Source organism: Tamandua tetradactyla, chromosome 3 (assembly GCF_023851605.1).
Source record: "Tamandua tetradactyla isolate mTamTet1 chromosome 3, mTamTet1.pri, whole genome shotgun sequence".
NCBI lineage: Eukaryota > Metazoa > Chordata > Mammalia > Pilosa > Myrmecophagidae > Tamandua > Tamandua tetradactyla.
The window spans coordinates 186,743,603-186,756,182 of NC_135329.1; the positions used below are offsets into that span (position 1 = coordinate 186,743,603).

The 12,580-nt window shown below is 37.0% G+C and overlaps 1 pseudogene; it reads right to left on the reverse strand.

The window, feature by feature from the left end:
- The window catches only part of LOC143675858 (zona pellucida sperm-binding protein 1 pseudogene), a 46,164-nt pseudogene extending 36,174 nt beyond the window's left edge, over positions 1 to 9,990 (reverse strand).
- Positions 9,991 to 12,580: the final 2,590 nt, after the last annotated feature.

A 12,580-nucleotide genomic window follows, 5' to 3' on the forward strand; every position in this document is an offset into this window, starting at 1 on the left:
CATCTGGGTTTCCTTGTATTGAGCCAGCTTGGATCCATTGCTGCTCCTATGGCCGGCAGAATGCCCTGCAGCTGCTGGTTCCGAATGGGCATGCAGCCAGGTCTCTCACCAGGGTAATGAGAGCAGCAGGAAGGCTTAAGGTGCCAGGAGTCAAAACCTGCCCCTGGTGATGGGGTCAATCCCAACCAAACTGCATGATTTCTGCACAGTGGAGAAATTAGGAATGAAGAGAAAAGTTACTATGTACAAATAATTTGATAATTTTCACCAAACTGGTGGAGAAATACACAGTGCCAGATTTAATGATTTTTTTTTTAACATGGGCAGGCACCAGGAACCGAACACAGGTCTCCGGCATGGCAGGCGAGAACTCTACCACTGAGCCAACATTGCCCACCCCAGATTTAATGATTTTTAATTAAATAAAACAATATTTTAATAACTAGGCTTCAGTAGAAGCAGATAAATCTATGGTGCATGTGATGGTTAGGTTCATGAGTCAACTTGGCCAGGTGATGGTGCCTGGTTGTCTGGTCAAGCAAGCACTGGCCTGTCTGTTGCTGCGTGGACATTTTGTGGACTTAAATCATGAACATTTTGGCTGCATCTGCAGTATCTTCTGCAATGAATGATACTTAATCTAATCACCCAAAGGCTTTTAAGGAAAATTCAGAAGAGAGAATCTCTCTCTCCAATCCAGCCAGCCAGCCTCTTCTGGGAAGTTCATCAAGACCCTTCACCCAAACTGCCAGCTCACAGCCCGCCCTACAGATCTTGAACTCTTGTGTCCCCGGTGGTGTGTGAGATACTTTTATAAATCTCACATTTACAGATATCTCCTGCTGGTTTTGTTTGTCTAGAGAATCCTCACACAGTGCATTATTAAATTTGCTTCCTAATCAATTCATTCACTCAACAAACATTCATTGCTTTTAGACATCGGTGATAGAAAGATGGAAGATAAATCTCTGCCTTTAAAAACTTGAACTTAGGCAGGGGACAGTGGGAAAATAGGGGTGGATACAACAATTAAAATGCAATGTGATATAAACTATATTAGAGGTAGTTTCTAGCTGACATGGGAGCACACCAGAGCAGTACCAAACAGTCTAAAGGAGTAATGAGGAGTAGGAGGAGGTGATATCTGAGATAAATTATGAAAGATGCATAGAAATTAGCCAGGCTAATGGGGTGGGAGATGGTGTTTAAAGGGAATTATTCCAGGGAGAAAATTTAGCATAGGCAAAAGCATGTAAGTAGAAAGAACATCCAACCTGGTTTGTCCTTTGCAAATAACAGGAAATATTTCTCCTTCTCTCCCTACTTCTCCTTATACCAAGTCAGCATGCTCTCCACTGAACTCTATTCTTTGTCCTAAAGTAGCTCGCTCTCTATAGTACCTTAAATACAAAAATTATAAATTTTTTATACTTTTGCCTTGGCCTTTAAATGACTAGCTTTAACAGTCATGGGAAAGCCCCATAAAATTAAACAAATCAAAAACGTCATGAAAGGACATAGTGAATTATAAACCTTTGTTATGAAAACTAGTGCTTTGAAAGTATCTTAATACATTATTTTATTTAATGCATTCGTATATTCATTTGTTGACATAAAGCAATTTTTTTTCCTATATATTTGTATATTTGTTGGCTAGTAGAGCCTCCAGGATAAAGTCATTCAAATAGCTCCATCTAATAAGAAATATTGGTGTCAAAGGCATGGTGATTCACAAACTTGGTTGTGAATCAAATGAATGGAAAAAAATTGCTCCAGGGATTCCTTCTAGTCAAGCAGATTCATGATTTATATGATTATGAGTGTTTGGCATTACAGGCCTTCATTAACAAAGCAATTTTGCTGTTCTTATAGAGTAAATTATTCATATTTTGTCATATAGAGAATCTTTGGATTCAGGATAAGTGTATAAAGGTTGACTGCTAAAGATAACATGTTATCAGGGGATTCTAAATGGAGAAGCAATACCTTATTGTTTGGGAGATACTAAATTAAAATGAAATATAATTTCAGAGGGCTAGAAATTAGAACCACATTTTAAAATACTACCAGTATCTTAGTTTAATCTTCTAATTAACAATAGTATCCAATATGTTTCTTGTAAGCTTTCCAAATACTTCCAGATCCATTATCTCATGGATCATCATAATGATACTGTAGAAATAAAGAATTATCCCGATTTCACAAAATAGGGGTATCAAAGTGAAATAACTGGCTTAACGTTTTACAAGTAATTAATAACATAATGATAATTGTCATTATTTAGTACATAAATAAAAATACCCTGACTACAATTTCAGTACTGTTCTGTGGCTGAATAATGGATCCCCATAAGATAACCAGAACCTGTGAATGTTACCTGATATGGAAAAAGGGTCTTTGTAGGTATATTTTGAGATGGGGAGATCATCCTGATTATCTGTAAGAGCCCTATGTAATTTTATGTGTCCCTGCAAGAGCAAGGCAGAAGATCAAAAGAAGATGGCAAAGTGTGATAGAAGCAGATATTGAAGTGCTACACTTTGAAGATGGAAGAAAGGGCTCGAAGCCAAAGAATAAAGACAACCATGAGTTGCTGAAAATGGTAAGGAAATGGATTCTCCCCTCAGAACCTCCAGAAGGAAACAGCCCTGCCAACACATTACTTTAGCCCAATGAAGCTGATTTTCAACTTCCAACCTCCTTAACTATAAAAGAATAAATTTAAGTTGAATTATGCCACTAAGTTTGTGGTAATGTGTTAGAGCAGCAACAGTAAGGAACTAATATATCTTCCCAATACTTTATGCAAATTTACAAAAACATTTTGGAGTCATATGGCACATTTGCTCTGATTGTCCTTTGAAGTCACAGTCATGAGAAGTATAGTGAGGTATTACGAAGAGAAGTAGATGGTATGTGTCATGGTCAGGTTCATGTGTCAACTTGGCCAGGCGGTTTGTCTGGTTGGACAAGTGCTGGCCTGTCTGTTGCTATGAGGACATTTCAGAAAATTAAATCATCATCATGTCGGCTGCAATCACAGCTGATTGCATTTGTAATCAACCAAGGGGCATGTCTTCTACAATGAGTGATATTTAATCTACTCACTGGATTAGCCTCTCCTGTGGAGTTCATCCAGCCCCTTCATCAGAGTCGTCAGCTTCACAGCCTGCCCTATGGATTCTAGACTCTACATTCCCACAGTTACATGAGGCACGTTTATAAATTTTATGTCTATGAATATTTCCTGCTGATTTTGTTTTTCTAGAGAACCCTAGGCCACACAATATGTCTAAGTTATATGCACTACAGGCCATTGGACAGTCAGACTTGGATCAATAATAAATCCTCACTGAAATCAGGGAGCTCATTTCACTAGTGAAATTGCCCGCTCTTGTAGTTGCAGAGAAAACCACTAGGATTTAGGATTCTGGGGCTTACCTTGTTGATGCATTTTTCAATGTCTTGGTAAAAGGAATGGCCTCTGGACCCTCTAGGAGATATGATTAAGGATGGATGGGCAAGTCATATTAAATAGGTATCAACATTATTACCTCCCCAAGACTTTGAGTTTTTTCCTACAATACACACTGTAAATCTTGACAAACAAACATACAAACATAGAAGAAGAAGCAGACTTTTGGTTACAATTAATTTAGGCCACTATTGAGTTCAACTTCTCATCTGACTGAGAAAAATGTTGTCACTCCCTGAAGTTCAAGCTATTGCATTGAATCCAAAATCCCTTGACAGTGCACCCATATCAATAAATTTGGCTCATTCTTGATCTAACAATTTTAGAATCATTTCTCTCTAGTCTAATAACCTAAGGAGTCACTTCTACAACAACTCCCCAGTTTCTACCATACAAAGTGATAAAATTTGCAAGTGTTGGTATGAAGGTACCACCTTCCACATCAGACATTTTATTTGACCCCAGGGGTCTGCCAGTACTGAAATCTCACCATGAGCATAGTTGGTAGGTGTGGGTGTTGCAGAAAATTGGCAGCCCCTTGAAAGATAATAGTCTCAAGTAAGATCATTATAGGAGGAAGGAGAAGCCAACATATTAAGACAAGAAACCTCCATAATACTTGGGTTTCAGGGAACTCTAATGTATTGAAATCTACCCAAAGCCCCCATTCTAATACTCAGTGCCCAATGCTTTCACAAGTGAACACACTAACTTTAATATGAGCCTTGATGAGGCTGTAAATCCTATTTGTAATTCAAATTCTATTTGCGATGAAATTTAACCACAGGATCAGTGTTTGAGTTGGGTTTTCTGACATTTAAGCCCATGGAGGTTCACGGCAGGCTGCCTCCCAACAAAGAAATAAGAGTTTATTTTAGGGCAGTCATACAAAGTTCTTTGATTCTTTTCTCTTGCCTTAGCTTGGAATTTAAATTTTTCCCCAACTTCTTCAGTGCAATCACAAATGACCAGAGCACTCTACCGTCTTGCTTTTTTTTGTTAGTTGTTGTTGGTTTGTTTGTTTTATTTGTCTTTATTTCCATCATAACATTCTATCAGAAAAACACTTGGTCTCCTGAACACTTACCATCAGTAGTCACATGAGTCCACAAAATTACAGGTTATTTTAAAAATAACTGTTTGCGACCACCTATCATGAACCACTTGTTCCTAATTTTCATTGGCAGTGAAGTTACTACTGTTTTCAAATCTAAGCAAATTTGAGATTGAATTCCTATCTTTGAATTCCATCAAACCCTCATCTTTGAATTTCCTTGGAACCAAAAAGGGTCAGGGTTCAGTAAGGAAAATGAAGCTATTCTAAAAATTCAAATTATGATGGGTTTTAATAAAGAAAAGTGTAGACTTGTACAACTGTGGGAAATCTGTGGGGTGAAGGTCAAGTTAGCTGCTACAGATCATCTCCTGTAGCTCTAAGGTTAGGCATTCTCAAGGCCTCCCTGTGATTCTCTTATTTGCCTACCCATCTGGCTGCAACTGAAATTAATGATCTCTACTTCTCTTCCATCTTCCAATTCTCACTCAAGGCCCTTTCATTGGCAGTTTCGAATCCAAATTAAATGGGGAAAGGGATTCTGGGAAATGTAGTTCCTAGCTTCTCCTCTGCACCCCCTCTTAGCAGAGTGGCAGTGATACCAAGGTGACCTAAGTAATTCAATCACTCGGCATCTTTAATGGTGCCTGTTTCAGAAAACAGCTTTATTGGGGTATAATTCACAGAGCATTACAAGCTAACATTTTTTAATATATTCACATCATGCAATCATCACCACAACCTAATTTTGGAACATTTAGAATATTTTCATCACCCCCCAAAAGAAATTCTGTACCTATTCACAGTCACTCCCCATTTCCCACTACCCTGGAACTCCCAGTTCCTGGCACTATTCTGCTTTCTGCCTCTATAGATTTGTTTTGGACATTTCATGTAAATGGGATCATATAATATGTGGTCTTATGTCATTGTCTTCTTTCAATTATCATGCCTTCAAGGTTTATCCATGCTGTTGCAGGTATCAGAACTTCATTCCTTTCTATGATTGAATAATAGTCCACTGTTTGGTGATACCACATTGTGTTTATCCAATTTTCAGTTGATGGACATTTGGATTGTTTCCACATTGCCTATTATAAATAATGCTGTTATGAATATTTCTTGTACATTTTTGAGTGGGCATACGTTTCCATTTCTCTTGGGTGCTTTATATTTTTCAAAGAACCTTCCATTGTGAATCCCTCTTCATGGGCCACTTTTGCTCCTGCATTTTTTACAGTATGTCAGGATTGCAAGGTTCTGACCTCTCTTTCAGTGGGACATTTTTCAAGATTCTTTATTCAGCTGCCTTGCTTACTGCTTCCTATAAAAGCAATAGGTTCCTTGAGCTCAAGTTTCCTCAGCTGTCATACAAGCCACCACATGTGCAGAATCTCTGTTATGGGATTATGGGTGGCTGGATTGATGTAAACCTACTGCGTGCTGTGCCAGGAGTAACCAACCGTCTTGCTCTGAGCCATTCATTAAGCCTCATTGTCTACTTTCAGTGCTAAAAGGTTGTAACAAGTTTACTCCTTGCCATCTTGTATGAGATTGGAGATATTCCCTGATAATTTATATCAGTTTATTCTTTGGGTCCTCACAACAAGCTATATATCATATATCATATATCATATATATCCCTAAACCCACACAGGGTGGCGTGTGATATGGGATATTTGCTATAAATATTAAATAAACTGCCTTTCCCATTTTCAAGCTACTCCAAACATTTTCCAGGTCTATAAATATCCGTTTAGAATTTAGTTTGTAATAATTGCATATTCTCCTATTGTATGGAGAGCTTATAGTTTTAACCTAAATCTTTATTTATGGTATCTACATTGCACATCACACATTATTTTCTTAGCACAAATTCCTAGGAGCAGAATTTCTTCAGTTAATGAGTTTGCACATTTTTATGAGACTATGAAAGTTGTTCAACATGTTTTCATTCACCTCAGTTTACATGTCTGGTTTGGGGGGTCTTTATGGATCATTTCCAAGTCATTTAAAACAAAATAAAAATGCAGAGGGGACTGTATTATTTCCCAGAACTATGCATCAGTATTGCTAAGGTTTTTGACTTTGAGCTTTCTTCTCAGAGAAAATATTTTGACGTTCGGTGGGAAAATTTACCTATTGAAAGGGAAACTCCTCATTCTCACTGGCAATATTTTAAGCTAGTGACACTGAATTTTTTTCCCTAACACAAGAGAAGTGAGCAAGGGATGCTTTATTAGGCTAGAGAAAATTGATCTGCGATCCAAGGCCAAAGTGCTGTTCCATGTAAACTCATTTTTAATGCAGCAGCCCATTGAGCAGGGACACAGATTATGAGGCTATAGAAATGTCTTTTCCTCAATTTCATTATTTCATCCTCCACCACCAAGGGTAGCTTCAGAATATACTCTTGTGTTAGGAACCGTGACTCTCCCTTGGGGGATTTGAAACAAATTTCTTCTTCATGCTCTTGATATCTTTTAAATAAACCAGCTAGCATACATGCTACTTGAGGCTGGAATCCATTTCCTCCCTTTCCCTCCCATCCCCCATCAAAGATGCGATTGCTGCTACTGCTGTTAGAAGTGATAACAGAATACATATACTCTTCTGTTTTAAAAGCATGGAGATTTAATAGTTGTACCTTGATGACCAGGACCTGACATTCACTTACACAATTTAATGGAACTGCACAGATTATGCAAATATCTGCATTTTTCCTCTAATGCCCTTAGTTGCTTTAGAGCTCTTTGAGAAGTAACATCACTTATTCCCAACAGAAAATCAAGCTCATGTGAAAAGTTATAATATATATATATATATATATATATATATATATATATATATATATTATAGATAGATAGATTTTTTTTTTGGCATGGGTAGGCTCCTGAAATCAAATCCAGGTCTCCAGCATGGTAGGCAAGAACTCTGCCACTGAGCCACTGTTGCACTGCCCTATAATGTGTATTTTAAATACCAATGAGACCTTGCTATTCATTTGAAAGGAGTTGGACTTGAACTTGCAAGCCTTTCAAACGGTCAATAAAGATTGCTTACCCTCAGTACAAACCCTTTCCCACTAGTAGCCACTGCTACTATTTATATATTATATTTCTTTCCTCATGCTGATAACCGTAATTTGAATGCAGTAAAAGAAATACCTATTGAAGAACTTAAGCTGGAATTGTTCCAAATGATATAAATACTATGGGCATGCATTTCTACTAATGATCTATACCAATAAGGCTTGAGACAAAGTCCAAGGGAAAGCAAGATCCTGAAGGGCAGAGAGAGCTACTCAAGCTCTCCAGCTTTCTTGGATCCTTTTCAGACAAGGTGGAAAGAACATTTTGGTCTTCATTATAATAATTAAAAAAATTTCTTTCTAGCTATTGAGTTCACATTTTTTAGCAAAGGAATGAGGATCACCTCTGATTATTTGATTATCAAAATATGGTGTTAACAAGACAGAAATACTAGAATAGCTCTCAAGCTTAATATTACCCCCTAGTTCCATGACCAAATTAGAGAAAAGAGGAAACTACTTTTGGAGGGGTTCTTGTGCATGTGGAGGTGGTGGGAGCGTTGTATTTTTAAAATGTATTAGATTCAGTGAATTTCCATTTGTACTTTTCTCTGGGGACATTATCATTGTTGTATGGAGAAAAGATTTCCCAGGCAAACTCTCCTTTGTTTTAATGCTATGAGTTTTGGCAAATCAAATACCCTGAAGTTTAAATGCTTGAATACCATGAATCAAACCCTGTGGATAAATGTGTAATCTGGATGCAGGTGAGCATTTTATATTTAGTGAAGAAATGTAAAGGTCATTTAGCTCCTCAAGGCGTGTTTTTAAATATTCCAATTTCCCCAGACACCAACTATTTGTTTCTTGAATGACCTTAATATTTTACATCCACTAGTCTGGAAAGGTCATTTCCTAGAAATTTAATTCTCTTAACTGGAAATGTCCATGTTTCTTAGTGTTTCTTTGGAATATAGGATTTGTTAACTTACATATAACATGTCAGAAACAGAAGTGTTTGCTAACACCCTAAATTCACAGCCCTGGGTTGTTTGTTGGACAATATTTATGCCTACTTTACTGTGCCTTTAGAGTTCTACTGTGTCTAATACTAGTTTTCAAACTTGGTTTTTTTTTCAGTCATTGAATACTGGACTGTTAAGTTGACATACAATACAAAATCTCCATTTATACCACTTTATATTATTTTCTGAATACACAAAAATAAGTACAATCAGCATGAAATTTCACCTCTTAAAAAAAGCATTTATACCTATCAATATGGTAAAAAAAATAATAAATGTGGTGATATTATTCCTCCTTACAAAAGGGTTTCCACAGATATTTTAAAAGCTTGCATTAATAAAACAGTCGATAAAATTATTCTGCTGTATTTTACAGGAAGGGATGTACAGAGAGTGCAGATAAGATGTGGTACGATATGAATCAGATCTGGTTTTCTCTTCTGCTCCATCAAAGTCCAATTTCTTCTTAGATTTAGTGTCTCTGCTTCTGCAGGCCCATCTTATTTGATTCCTTGGTTAGCCACTTTTGCTTTCTTTCCTTTTGCTCATCCTTTCCCTGTTTGCACTTCTTTATCTGAAGCTTTCTCTTTTCTGCTGTGTTTTTGGCCCATCTGTACTTGGGCTCACCCTTTACTGCCCCTTCAGCTAACTTGACCTTTCTCTTGGGCCCCTGGGTTATAGTGGCCAAGGGGCACAGAACGGGCAGAGCCTTTAAGAATCTGGGCTGCCTATTCACTGCAGCACCCCTTGTTGTTGTTGGTTTATTGATACCATTTGCTGCGTCACAGTTCCAGATAAAAAATTTCTTTGGCATTAGGTAGCCATTACTATTGAATCTCTTTGGTTTGTAGGAAAAAATGGATGCTCTTTTTAAATCCCAACTAGAGATACAGTTTTACAGAGAAAGTCCTGGGTACAGCTCAGAGCCCTGCCCCCCTCCCCCACCAAGTAATCCCATACCCTCCTACCATTTTGAACTTCCTCTTAAGTTTCCTCTTGATATCTTTTGAAATTTGAAATCTCCACCAAGACACCTGACCCAGATAGGCAATCAAGCCCAAATTACATTTGACCAAACAGAATAAAGACCACCTGCCCTAAACCAACCTTGTAAGACACACAAACGCTCATTCAATCAATAGGAGTCAAGCTAACTTCCTTCTTATGTCTATAAAAATCACTTGCCATTCCTAGAAACCTGAAGCTACTTCCGTTTCCGCAAGTGATCTGTCTTCCTCATTGCAGAGAAATTTTGGTGTCCCGAGTAAACTGCCATAATCGGCAAACTCTCCTCAGATTCGTCTTTCAATGAGTTTGGAGGTTTCCTGAGATGTAGAAGGTGACGGGGCTGTGAGTTCCGAAGATCCACCAGTGTGGCGTCCGCCAGTTTGCGGAGACTCTGCATCCCCCAGGTAACCTCTTTCTTTATCTAATCTCTGCAGTTTGTGGTGAGTTCAGTTGCCTTTTATTCATGACTTTGGTTTTATTTGGGACTTTACCTATAAAATGTACAGTCTGATGAATTTTGATAATTTCATACAGTTGTGTAATCACCGTAAGAATAAGAGTATGGAAAATTTTCTGCCACCCATAAAGCTTTCTTGTTACCTTTCCTAGTAGAATCCCTTGCCCAGCTCCCATCTATAGGCAATCACTGATCTGCTCTCTGTTGTTACAGTTTTGCCTAAGAATTTCATATAAATGGAGTAATACAGAAAGCAGTCATTTTGTTTGTTTTTGTTTTTATTTAGATGATCTGAGTCTTTGAAGTTCATTGCAAAGCCTCTGGTTTTTATCATGAAGGTAATGAGGAATAGGCTTGGCCCCTCTCTCTCCTTAGTTCTCTCCAAAGTCTGGAAGTTAAGATACATCTAGTTTGGATTTAGCAGATATATTTATTTATGGTTTGGTCTTCTTTTTAAGTAGAGCAGTTTTAGGTTTATAGAAAAAATATGCATAAAATACAGAGTTCTCATATACCAATTCATTAACACCTTGCATTACTGGTTTATTTGTTACAGTTGGTGATAGGATGTTTTTATAATTGTATATTAACTGTAATCTATGGTTCACGTTAAGATTCGCTGTGTCGTGTAGTATGGTCCTATGTTGTTTTTTTAAGTTTTGCTTCTAGTAACATATATAAAACCTAAAATTTTCCATTTTAACCACCTTCAGTATATAATTCAGTGCTGTTAATTATGTTTAAAATATTTTGTTACCATCACCCCCATCAATTACTAAAACTTTTTCATCACATCATACAGAAACTCTGCACAAATTAAGCTTTAACTCCCCCTTTCCTATTTCTACCTTGGCCTTTGATAACCTACATTCTAGTTTCTAGAAACTGGAATATGGTCATTTGGTTTTGACTTATTTTCACTTAGGAAGATTTTTAAAGGAATATTTATCATGCTGCTGAATGTATTATTCCTTATTATAAGGATGTATTAAATATATTCCTAATGTATTTTGTTCCTTATTATTTTATGTAATATTCCATAATATGACTAGTCCTTACAACGCTCAGCAGTTGATAGGCGTTAGGTTGTTTCCAGTTTTTGACAATTATGAACAATGTTGTATTGAACATTTGTGCACAATTATCTCTGTCTTTTATTTGAGGAATAATTTGACTGAATTTTAGAATACTAATTGGAGATACCAATTACTGGATTGGTTGGAGATATATTGTAGAGGATTTTGAATATTAGAAGGGAGGAATTTGTAACAAAATTTAATTAAGGCCAAAAAAATTTCATTATCCATGTCATCCTAGAGGGAAGATGAACCTGAGAAAATGTGTTAAAATACTAGTAACTGGGAAGATAAATGCAAGCTTGGAAAGGAAAGGTTTTGAGCACCAATCATTGATTCAAAATCTGTGTGTATATGTGTATGCATTGTGGGCATGGAGAGGAACAGAAATGTAAAGGAAGGACAGCATAGGATTCCTAGACTAGGTGGAGTCATGGAAATCACAGAAGAATGCTTTAAAAAATAGAAGACTGCCAGAGATTAATATGTCCTCTTTCAAGTCTGGCAAATTGCGCAGCAGCAGTATGAAAGAAAAAGCATGACATCAGAATACGGCACACCTGGTTCAAATCCCAGTTTTGCAGCTTAGTGGCTATGTGGTATAAGGGAAGTTAATTAATCTCTCTGATTTTCTGTCATGTGTTTTAAACATTGGGAATAACACTTTTTCTCCTAAGATAAATATAAGAATTGCATATAAAAAGGGCCTCACCCGGAAGACCAGGAACTCTTTGCAAACTTGCCATCAAGGCCTGCATATGATTGGGGAGTTCTGGATTGTATCTTGCACTAGTAAATGAATGCTCTGAATTGTTTAAATCAGTCCACTTGCTTCTCTGCATAAAATATTTGTGACAAAAAGTACTTTCCCAAAGGAATTTGGCAGCCTCATTCTGAAATTTTAATCCTCCCCATATTTTTTATAGCAAGTAGTCATTTGGGGCGCTTCAGTTTCTAAATCATACCACTGGTCATTCCACCTATCTCTTGTGTTCATGGTGCTTTTCAATCTTTTATCTTTTGATTGCTTCCCACTTGATCCCTGCCATCTGTAAGAACAGGAAAGACTTCTCTGAGAACTTAAATGTACTGATAGCAAGGAGACTAGAGATCTTCCCACTACATCCATAAATTGAGTCCTAGGGGCAATGGTGTTTCTTCTTAAGACCTTACTACCCTAATGGGAACTGCTCAGGAGTGTTGATCTAAATGGGAATATTATTTATTTAGGAGAGAATATTTTTAGAAGTTTGCATTTCCCATAAGGAATAAAACCTGTTCATTATTTAATGTATGCATATAGAGAATTTGATTTCTCCATATCTACATACTTTTTAGGAAACTGTGTCAAATTGGAATTTGATAACACTAAAATTATATATTCAAATTGATCTAGATCACCAATGAGTCATAACAAAGACAACCCATAAGCTGTAATTCTTTGTACTAAAGCA